Source organism: Culex quinquefasciatus, chromosome 2 (assembly GCF_015732765.1).
Source record: "Culex quinquefasciatus strain JHB chromosome 2, VPISU_Cqui_1.0_pri_paternal, whole genome shotgun sequence".
NCBI classification, from domain to species: domain Eukaryota; kingdom Metazoa; phylum Arthropoda; class Insecta; order Diptera; family Culicidae; genus Culex; species Culex quinquefasciatus.
Window position 1 is genome coordinate 125,452,742 of NC_051862.1, and position 12,080 is coordinate 125,464,821.

At 37.7% G+C, this 12,080-nt stretch overlaps 1 protein-coding gene across 1 annotated transcript in view; it reads right to left on the reverse strand.

The window, feature by feature from the left end:
* LOC6051283 (myosin-G heavy chain) overlaps window positions 1-12,080 on the reverse strand; it is an 86,244-nt gene that overhangs the window by 72,656 nt on the left and 1,508 nt on the right. The gene's annotated exons all lie outside the window — the stretch shown is intronic.

The window sequence follows — 12,080 nt, forward strand, 5'->3', positions numbered from 1 at the left end:
GCTAGGTTTTTGAAACTCCACATTATTTTTTCTTGAAAGTCCAACTTATCATCTTTCATTTGCGCCCTAGACAGCTAAAATCGGTTGGAATGGAGCGAAGTTATGATTTTTTGAAAAAAGTGGGTTTTGTGAAAATCGACGAAAATGGCCATTTTTCGGACCACCCTAACACGACGTAGGCCACCCTAATGGCCAAACAAAAAAATACGGGTCTAATTATTTTGGCCAAGGAACCCCCAGAAAAATTTTGAGCCAAATCGAAGCACTTTTATTTTTTTTCTTTAACTTTCATATGGAACTGCTGTATAGTTGCAGGCCAAGGATTGATACTTAAGAGCATGCAATGGCACTGATCTTGTTGCGTGCTCTTTGGTTGACATAAAATTCATTCATTCAATTTCGCATTAACCTCTTATGCTGATTTTTTTCGAAGATTTTTATTTTTCTAGCTGGCGCAATGATTTCGTTTTATCTCTCCTTTCTGGAGCTTGCAGGAAACGATCCGGGATGGTCTGAAAGCTAGCTAGCAACATTGCGAAGTGCCCAAAGATTCAACTAGCTTTCCATCTATCGCAATTGTTTCATACACATCTTCATTCCAAATCTTTTAGTTTGTTTTTTCGAAATGATTTAAATTCAACAAAATAATATAAATTTGTAAAGTGTGAGATACAGAAACACTTCAGAACAAGATACAATGAACAATCATCGAAATATGTTGATAAAATTCATGGTTCAATTGTGTTTCTAACATGGTTGACGCGGTGAAATCTAAAAGTGTAATTTATTATAAGCCAACGCTGCCAATTGTGAAAAAATACGTTATGCCTGTATTTTTCAAAATTATATATACAGTGGACTCTCTCGTTGTCGATATTGAAGGGACCGTCGAGAGAGGGAGTTATCAAATTATAGAACGAAAAATCAAAGCAATGTTCTTGAAGGGACTGAAAAATTTATTGACAGCTGGAGCAATATTGATATCGAGAAGATCGACAGCGAGAGTGTCAACTGTAGATAGATATGCAAAAATCAGTTAAAACTTACAAAAAATATTATTTTTATATGTGAGCAATTCTCTACCAAAACCGGAAATGGATTTTATTTGTATTTTTTGATTTGGCTCAAACTTTGTGGGGGCCTTCCCTATAACCAAATAAGCTATTTTGCGTCATTGGTTCACCCATGCAAGTCTCCATACAATTTTGGCTGCTGTCCATACAAAAATGGTATGTAAATATTCAAACAGCTGTAACTTTTGAGTGAATTTTCTGATCAATTTGGTGTCTTCGGCAAAATTTTAGGTATTGTTGAGGACTATCCCAGACGGTCCCGGTGGCATTTTTCAAGACGAGATTTGCCTGATCACGCCTTCCGTCGGAAGGGAAGTAAATGTTGGTCCCGGACTAACCTAAAAAAGGTTAGGTCGTTAGCTCAGTCCAGGTGCAGGAGTCGTCTCCCTGGGTCCTGCCTCGGTGGAGTCGCTGGTAGGCAGTTGGACTAACAACCCAAAGGTCGTCAGTTCGAATCCCGGGGTGGATGGAAGCTAAGGTGTAAAAAGAGGTTTGCAATTGCCTCAACAATCAAGCCTTCGAACACCTAGTTTCGAGTAGGAATCTCGCAATCGAGAACGCCAAGGCAATGCTGTACAGCGAATAATTTGATTTGATTGAGGACTATTGAGAAAAAATAGATACAAGGAAAAAAAATTGCTGATTTTTTAATCATATTTTTTCCATTTTTTTTCTCAATAGTCCTCAACAATACCTACAACTTTGCCGAAGACACCAAATTGATCAGAAAATTCACTCATAATGTAATAATTTTTTTTTTGAGTTGATTGATATAACAATTGCACAGCAGGATCGCATTTTTCCATAGATCAATAAATTTATTCTGCTAGTTTTAATACTGATCCATTTCATAATTTAAGATCAGTAACCCAAAAGCTTAAATTTATTCATGCTTCTCACTCCTCAATCACATCTCTCTCTTCCACAAGTCACTTGTTCCAGCCTTGCAGAGTCACGTCAGAGCCACTTTCGTGCACGGACCTCTGGAGTTGCTCTCCGCTCCACTCTTGCTGACGCAAAAGTCGGTGCCTTCTAAAGAGCCCTCAAACGGCCACAGCATGCCACAAACACACCTTCATCACACCACACGAAACCACTTGAGATGAGAGACCTCGCGGTTTGCTCTCCCGTTCTTCGGGAACTCCGTCTATGCAGAGCTTCGGACCGACGATGGCGTTTGCGTAACCACCTTAAAAGAACTGGTGAACCTTAAGAGAAAAAAAAAACAATAACAACCTGGTCCTAGCCTCAAGGGAGCAATTCAGACCTGCTATAGTTTTTTTTGTTTTGTGGGCACCGACTGATTTTGGCAAGGGTTTTTCGGTCACGACTTAATGGTTTTGAATAATGTAACGTTTTTTGAGGGCAATCTTCATCTTCATCTTGTGACAAACGCCATTTAGTACTTTTCGAGTAAATCGATTTTTAAAGTTTGAAGTTGATTATCTTCACATCAGTTACTGATAGAATCATTCTGGATGAAGCGATCGTTTCGTACACTATCACTCAACAAACGCTCCAAGTATGAACTCATTTAGTAACACCTACTAAAAGATATAGTACAGAAAGTATACAAAAATCAGGAAAGCACGTGTCACAAGTGTGCCCTGAAAGTAAAAAATGTACTACGTGTCACAAGTGTGCCCAGAATTCCCATACAAACTAAGTTAGCATCAATTTGATGTTTTTATGAACTTAAATAATATTATTTTAAAATCCAATGTTGTCATTCTTAAGAAACTATTTAATTTTTTTTATTTTTTGGAATAAAAAGTTAAAATTTTCCCGATTTTCTTGGATTTTCCGGCTATTTTCGTGACTGCTGGTAAAATGGCACTAAAAGTCATTTTAATCCTGGTCGAGTATTCATACAAAAATTATTGGAAAATACAAAAAATCAAAACATTCAACACGCTTTCAACAAATACAATCAAAAGAAAGTTGGAAAAATCGAGAAAACCCCTGATAATCAAAGGTTTACCCGCATATCCGAAAAGCAAAGACAATAACCCCGGATGGAAAATTATTTCATTCTAGACACAAACCTTTTATGATTTATGGCAGATCAACGTGTAACAAGATAGCACAAAATTTTCGAATTGAAAATGTACTACGTGTCACAAGTGTGTTTCTACGAATTAATTGAAAAGCTCGTTGAATGTTGATGGCGATTTGTATGGTTGTTGTCACAAGTGTGCCACCAATATTTTGATAGTGATTTGTATGGCGGTTGTCACAAGTGTGCCACCAATATTTGGATGGCGTTTTGTATGGTCGTTGTCACAAGTGTGCCACCAATAATTCGATGGTGATTTGTATGGCGGTTGTCACAAGTGTGCCACCAATATTTGGATGGTGATTTGTATGGCGGTTGTCACAAGTGTGCCACCAATATTTGGATGGCGTTTTGTATGGTCGTTGTCACAAGTGTGCCACCAATAATTCGATGGTGATTTGTATGGCAGTTGTCACAAGTGTGCCACCAATATTTTGATAGTAATTTGTATGGTCGTTGTCACAAGTGTGCCACCAATAATTCGATGGTGATTTGTATGGCGGTTGTCACAAGTGTGCCACCAATATTTTGATAGTGATTTGTATGGCTGTTGTCACAAGTGTGCCACCAATATTTGGATGGCGTTTTGTATGGTCGTTGTCACAAGTGTGCCACCAATAATTCGATGGTGATTTGTATGGCGGTTGTCACAAGTGTGCCACCAATATTTGGATGGTGATTTGTATGGCGGTTGTCACAAGTGTGCCACCAATATTTGGATGGCGTTTTGTATGGTCGTTGTCACAAGTGTGCCACCAATAATTCGATGGTGATTTGTATGGCGGTTGTCACAAGTGTGCCACCAATATTTGGATGGTGATTTGTATGGCGGTTGTCACAAGTGTGCCACCAATATTTGGATGGCGTTTTGTATGGTCGTTGTCACAAGTGTGCCACCAATAATTCGATGGTGATTTGTATGGCAGTTGTCACAAGTGTGCCACCAATATTTTGATAGTAATTTGTATGGTCGTTGTCACAAGTGTGCCACCAATAATTCGATGGTGATTTGTATGGCAGTTGTCACAAGTGTGCCACCAATATTTTGATAGTAATTTGTATGGTCGTTGTCACAAGTGTGCCACCAATAATTCGATGGTGATTTGTATGGCGGTTGTCACAAGTGTGCCACCAATATTTTGATAGTGATTTGTATGGCTGTTGTCACAAGTGTGCCACCAATATTTTGATGGCAAACTAAGGTGTAACGAATGTTACGGTGAAACGAATGTTACGGTGTAACGAATGTTGCGGAGTAACAAAGTACGGTGTAACAATGTTACGGTGAAACCAAACTACGGTGTGAAGAAATATTACGGTGTAACGAATGTTGCGGTGTAACAATGTTACGGTGTAATCATATTACGGTGTAACAATTTTACGGTGTAACAAAAGTAACGGTGTAGTGAATGTTGTGGTGTAACCATTTTACGGTGTAATCATACTACGGTGTAACTAATGTTACGGTGTAACGAATGTTACAGTGTAACGAATGTTACAGTGTAACGAATGTTACGGTGTAACGAATGTTGCAGAGTAACAATGTACGGTGTAACAATGTTACGGTGTAACCAAACTACTGTGTGAAGAAATGTTACGGTGTAACGAATGTTGCGGTGTAACAAGGTTACGGTGTAACAATGCTACGGTGTAACAATGTTACGGTGTAACAATGTAACGGTGTAACAATGTAACGGTGTAATGAATGTTGTGGTGTAACCATTTTACGGTGTAATCATACTACGAAGTAACGAATGTTACACCGTAACGAATGTTGCGGTGTAACAATGTTACGGTGTAATCATATAACGGTGTAACAATGTTACGGTGTAACAATGTTACGGTGTAACGAAAGTAACGGTGTAATGAATGTTGTGGTGTAACCATTTTACGGTGGAATCATAATGCGGTGTAATGAATGTTACACCGTAACGAATGTGGTGTAACAATGTTACGGTGTAATCATATTACGGTGTAACAATGTTACGGTGTAACGAAAGTAACGGTGTAATGAATGTTGTGGTGTAACCATTTTACGGTGTAATCATACTACGGTGTAACGAATGTTACACCGTAACGAATGTTGCGGTGTAACAATGTTACGGTGTAATCATATTACGGTGTAACAATGTTACGGTGTAACGAAAGTAACGGTGTGACAAGGTTACGGTGTAATCTTACTACGGTATAACGAATGTTACAGTGTAACGATTGTTGCGGTGTAATAATGTTACGGTGTTATCATATTACGGTGTAACGAATATTGCGGTGTAACAATGTTAGGGTGTGACCATACTACGGTGTAACGAATGTTACGGTGTAACGAATGATGCGGTGTAACGAATGATGCGGTATAACAATGTTACGGTGTAACGAATGTTACGGTGTAATGCATGTTATATTGGTGGCACACTTGTGACAACCGCCATACAAATCTCCATCAAAATATTGGTGGCACACTTGTGACAACGACCATATTGCAGATTGCAGCGATTTTTAGACAATCGTGCAACTTGTGGAAAGCTCTATACAAAAGTGCACACCTCAAACTACAGCAGAAAAAAACTATCTAAGACACACTCCCCTGTTTGAAACTGTTCTAAAGTGTCCGAAAGAATCAAAGCTCAGTCGAGACACGCACCACTATAGGCGAGCGGGGAGGAGAAGGGGGAGGAATTCAAGTGTGCAAATATTTGGTGTGCAGATATTATTTGCAAGGGTGGAGAATTTGGTGCAAAGTTTGCAATACAAATCGCCGTCAACATTCAACGAGCCCTTTAATTAATTCATAGGAACACACTTGTGCCACGTAGTACACTTTCAATTCAAAAATTTTGTGCTATCTTGTGATACGTGGTGTTATAAAATTAGACATAAATGTGTAGTGACATCTGTTGGTACCATACAGTTTTATAGCTTGCTTTTGCCCCTGCACGTGTCACAAGATAGCACAGAAAATTTGTTGAGAAATTGGTCTATGTCACAAGTGTGCCCTACGATATCCCGGAAACGGAAACGAATTTAAAAAATCGGGTGATGGCATCTTGTAGCGTTTGTAAAGTTTAATGAAACGCCATCATTAACTCATTTTCGACCAAAATGGCGTTTGTCACAAGATAGCACAGAAGCGACGAGGTCGTGAATGGAGCCGTTCCAGGATGAACGGTGGAACGTGGTGAGAGACGTTGACCAACATTCGTGGCTCTACCGTAAACCTGATCTTGTGATGGCACTGCCACGCACACACTGCCAAATGTGTGGAGGAGCTTTCGCTCCTAAAAGCTCTCCCGTACTGGAGCCTTGAATGGTGGCAGGAGTAACGAACCTTGGGCAGCAGTCTGCAGTTGCAGCCCATGCACCAAATTTTATGCAAATGGCTGAGTCATTCTGAATTGAGGGTTTCGAACAAAAACTCGTTACAATGTTGCACAATGATGGTGATAACAAATAATATGTACAAAAGGGTGAGAAGAACTGCAAATAATGCAAAAGGACTTGGATAATTTAAGCGACGAACCTTATTTTCCACAAAAATGAAAAATTTCCTTTTCTTGCCAAAAAAAATAATAAAATTGTTTTAATTTATCTAATGACCATTTCAAAAGCACAAATAATTATATCAAGATACATATTTTGTGAAACACTTTCAATTTAATACGTCTGAGAAATAATATGCATTAGAAATCCGATCACAAGAAATATTTCGCCAGGCTAGGATCAGGTGATTAACCTAGGGGAACAGCATCTAATTCCAGCCTGCCTCTAATGTTAATTTGACATTCAATTAAAGCTAATTAAAAGCGTTTTCAACTGAATTCGAGTGATAAATAGCTCAATAAGAAGTGAGCAAGCAAGTTTCTATCAAAAGTTTTGCAAAATTAGTTGTTTAAAAAGTGAAAATCAGCAAATTGGATGGAGTTAGGAGCGAGTGCTTAACCTGCCAAACATACGAGAATTTCCCCTACTACATAGAAATGCCAAAACAATTCTTCAATCATTTTGATGTTCAAGATAATACATAGAATGATTTACCACTACAATCCGTCCAGGCTGCAACATTAAAGCTTCAAAAATCTATGTTACTTAAGCTAAGAAAGCTTGTGTTGCACACATACGAAAAGCTCAACTTGTATGCGTGATATGTTTCGTTCATTCAAGCTTTCTTAAAAGCTTCAGTGATAGGTTTGCTCGAAAGCTCGTGGTTTTTTGAAATGGACGGTAAAATATTTCAATGAACATGATTTTCACAACGCTAGTTCTTTCTAACGTAATGCATACATATAGGAGTTTCCATCAAACAGTATCAAGAAATGGCGTGACTCCGCGAAATTTAAACGTTTTATCAAATCTCAATTTAATGATTTATACTTAATGAACGGTTTAGGAAATCTATGAAAACAAACAAATCGAATATTACAGTAAAAAGTAAAATTGTGGAAGGTGTTCAAAAAAATTGTGTAACAATATTACTTAACTTAATTGTCTTACTTGATATTTCAATGAAATCTTTTAAATATATTTTGAATGTTTTATTGCATGCTGGTTCCTTAGTTTTTTTTTTAATAAAATGCTAGTAAGTGACAACTAGTTTGAAATAGTAGTTTGTGCAACAAGGTGCAAAAGGACGGTTTTTTCAGCATTCCATTTATCCAACAAGGTTCCCGAGTTGGATAAATACGACGAGTGCTGAAAAAAACATGGTTTGTAACGAGTTCAATACAACATTTTTTGCAATTCCGATAAACGCTCTTTGATTGAAATTATAAGTCAAATGTTTGAATCAAAACAATGTTGTAAAAGTATTACTTTTCAAAACAAGAGCTGAAAAGTTCAACTTTTCAAAATAAGTGCTGAAAAGTTCAACTTTCCAGCATCCATTTCAGTGCTGAAAATTAGATCTTTTCAGCATTTGTCAGAGAAAAGTAGGCTGTTTCGTCGTTAGAGAATGACTGCAAAAATTAGTAGTTTCACGACGGAATTGCAAAAAAGTCGTTTGAAACCCGGCATCACGACCGAAAACTGTATTCTTGTTATTTTTGAAATGTTCAGCTAAGAGGTTTTAGTTATCTGCCATATTCATGAAAAAATGTGAAAAAACTGTCACAAAGTGATTGCAGATATTTTTTCTTATAATTATATTTTTTTAAGGTTAGGATCGAGTCGGATTTTGTAATTACAGTTTTCATAAAGCTAAAAGTAATTACAGACGATCTTGTGTAAGTAAAATGTTAATGGGAGGGGAATGATTGCAGATATGCTACTACACTAAATTTACAAAATATCTAAAAATTCATGAAAATATGCATTTGCAAACAAATTCTAAGTTTATTTCCAATGTGTTCCGCGAATGATTAAAAAATATAAATAAACGTAATACAATGCAATACCACGAAGTTTTGTTCGTCAAGTGGCAAATTGCATTTTTATCCTACATTCATCCAAATAGGCTGTGTTGAATAAAAATGATGAGTGCTGAGATAATCAAGTTTTGCAACATGTTTTGCGATTTCGAAAATAACTTTTTAATAGAATTTTTCAGTTTCCCCGCTTCAGATTGACGTTCATGAGTTTGGTCAACTTAAAAACCAACACAGATCCAAAAGTTTTACTTTTCGAAACAAGTGTTGAAAAGATGAACATTTTGGCACTTACGTAAGTGTTGTTTTGAACATTTTAGCACTGTTATTTTTGGTTTCGACTCTAACGTATGTCAGGAGAAGTAGGGGAACTATACCCTTTCTCAGCCTATTTCTATTATCGGCCTATCAGCACTTTGATCATGAATTACAGCTTTCATAAAGTGTTTTTTACTGTTCCAAAATAATAAATAGCTCAAATAAAAGTGAGCAAGCAACTCTCCATTGTTGATGCATATGAAAAAGTTGATTTAATAGCGGAAAATGGCAAAAGTGATGAGAATTGGTCGAACGGCTTAGAGTGATTAAAATGGGTATATTTCCCCTATATATTTTCAAAACGGAATTGCATAAAGTAGATTTAATTCAAAAGCATTAACAAAGCATTGAAAAAATCTGTAATTTCTGCGACCGAAAATATCTTCCACCTTTTTTAAAACGACTGCATCCGGGGAATTTTAGGCGATTTTTTGATCGCAAAAATTACAGATTTGATCAAATTAAGTTCTGAAAAATTAGCCGGGACCGTGGTGTAGGGGTAAGCGTGATTGCCTCTCACCCAGTCGGCCTGGGTTCGATCCCAGACGGTCCCGGTGGCATTTTTCGAGACGAGATTTGTCTGATCACGCCTTCCGTCAGAAGGGAAGTAAATGTTGGCCCCGGACTAACCTAAAAAAGGTTAGGTCGTTAGCTCAGTCCAGGTGTAGGAGTCGTCTTCCTGAGTCCTGTCCCGGTGGAGTCGCTGGTAGTCATTTCGAATCCCGGGGTGGATGGAAGCTTAGGTGTAAAAAGAGGTTTGAAATTGCCTCAACAATCAACTTCGGGCACCTAGTTTCGAGTAGGAATCTCGCAATCGAGAACGCCTAGGCAATGCTGTAATGCGAATAATTTGATTTTGAAAGTTCTAGAATCATCTAGACATCCTAACAAATCACTGGAAAGACTGCCCGAGAACCAGCGAGTTGAAGTTACTGTTCCAACTTTTTTGGTGCCTTGGGCGTTGGAATGTTAAGAAAAAATAGGTGCTCTGAAAAATATATGATTTATCAAAACTTCTGTAAAAAAACCTTTCGATTGCAAATTTGATTTTACATTAAAAAATCGTTCTGTATCTATACTTAAGAAGCTTTTTAGTGAAATAAGGAACTAGAAGTCCTCAGGATGATAGGTTATTAAAAAATATATGAAATAATTTAGATTCATCACTCATTTATTAAATTTACCCCCAACGTCGAAATTTTGTTTGTATCCTCGATTGTTTCTCAGCAAGTTTGAACTACTTTTTATGAAACATTGAAAGAAATAGACTAAATTATTATTGAACTGATAACAAAACAAATGATTATTCCGGACTTCGAATCAGGGGGCAAAAACTCTTTTTCAGCAAGCATCAACATTTCAATAGAAATAGACGTAAAAAAAATTGCATTGGTATTTTACTGAGTTAAATAATTAAGTTTGATTGAATAATCAAAATTTTACAATATTTACTAACGATTTATTGTATGAACAAAAAAATACGTACATAAAAAAATCAAACTGGTAATATCAATAATTCAATGCTCAATCTTTAAATGGCTCAGAACTCCTTCCATCACAAATCTACCAATCGTTCACATCGAGGTGGTTTTTATCAATCAAGCCCCAATAAATCTGCGCTGTCAAATTTTACGATTTCATCATAAACGCCTTCTGTCCAGATCTGTCCAGTGCACCTCTTTGACGAGGTTCCCACCCCGAGGGTTCGTGATAATGGCATGACGCGTGTGAATCCTGATGGAGATCTGGAAACAACAACACCAGCAACAACACCATCGGACAGGCATAAATTATCTTGCCGGGAGATAATTGACGTGTGACCATCGCTCGTCAAACAATCCATTATCGTCGTCGTCATCCAACAAAACGGCAACACGATCACGATGCTTTCAAAAGGAACAAGATGTGGGGTGAGCGGGCTAATAAAGACATATTTTCAACACCTTAGGGCGTGACTCACGTGGTGGTGGTCCTGGCGTCGTACAGGTAGCCACCTTATCTGCGATCTTGCTCGAGCGGGGCGACACTTAAGATGCTGGTGATCTGGCAGAACATGCGATCTGGACTCATTGATTCTGGGCTATTCTCACACCTGCAGTGGAGAAATTTCCGCAAGGCGGCTTCAAGGCGTAATTATCGGGTGATTATATCAATTTTGAGTCGGTGTGAGGCAATAACTTTCTTCCGACAGCTTCAAGTTGACTCTTGTTCAGAAAAAAAACTCTGACCCGCTAGTAACGAAACTTAATTGGAGTCAGACAATTGTGCCTCGGAATTGCTGCTTGAACTTTCATCAAAATTCCTTCCAAACGAAGACGGTCATCATCACAAGAAGCTCCACCACACTTATTCTGACATAACTCCATCTCCATTGACTCCCAAATCCTCCGGCTTAACCACGACTCCCAAAAAAAACCTACTTTTTCTTCTTCAACCAGCAAGAAGCAGCGAGCCGAGATTCCTTACAAATCATATTTCATATTTATATTTCTAAACGCTGATGATTTGCTACTTTTTGTTGAAAGCAAATTAACAAATTATGCTGGCCCGCGCAACTGCGGGTCACGCAGAAGCTTGGTGAGGTGAGGAATTAGGCAAGCCCCTCGGGGGTCATAACCGGCTTAAGCTGGCATCACGCCAAAAATTATGGTTATGATTCCAGAATGAGTGGAGGGTATTAACAGTTTTTTTGTTGTTCTTTATACGGTTTTGGCTGTGTTTGTGGTTTGGGCAAAGGAGATAGTAAGATGGAAATCAGACATATTTTTAGATGTTAAAATTCTAGAAAATATGTAATACTTTCTCGTCTTGGAAAAAAAATCTTTCCATTTCCTGGGATTTTGTTAATTTCCAATCACCAAAATTCAAGAAAGTGCTTTAATTTTTTTTGGTTTTTCACACTTACAAAGCTATGAAATCAATTTTTGAGAATGCTTTTATCTTTTACTTTCCAATGTCTCCTAATTAAAGTTCGTGTTAAATTTCCCAAAACACGATCTTTCACAGTGAGAAAATAAGCAAAGAACAGCACGCTAACTTTCTTTCCAGCGCAAATTTACAAGAACCAAAGCCGAAGAGGAGGGCAGAAGAGATGAAGTGCAGCATTGCATAACCCAAGAGAGAGAGGAGAAGAATCAGCAACGAGTGATGTTATCATTTTAATTCAATTTTGATTAACATAAGTATGTTGTGGTGCGCGAGCACGATTAAAATTTATGAATCTGTTTCGGGAGAAGAAAAATATGAAAGTGAATTATACATATTTTTCGAGCACGA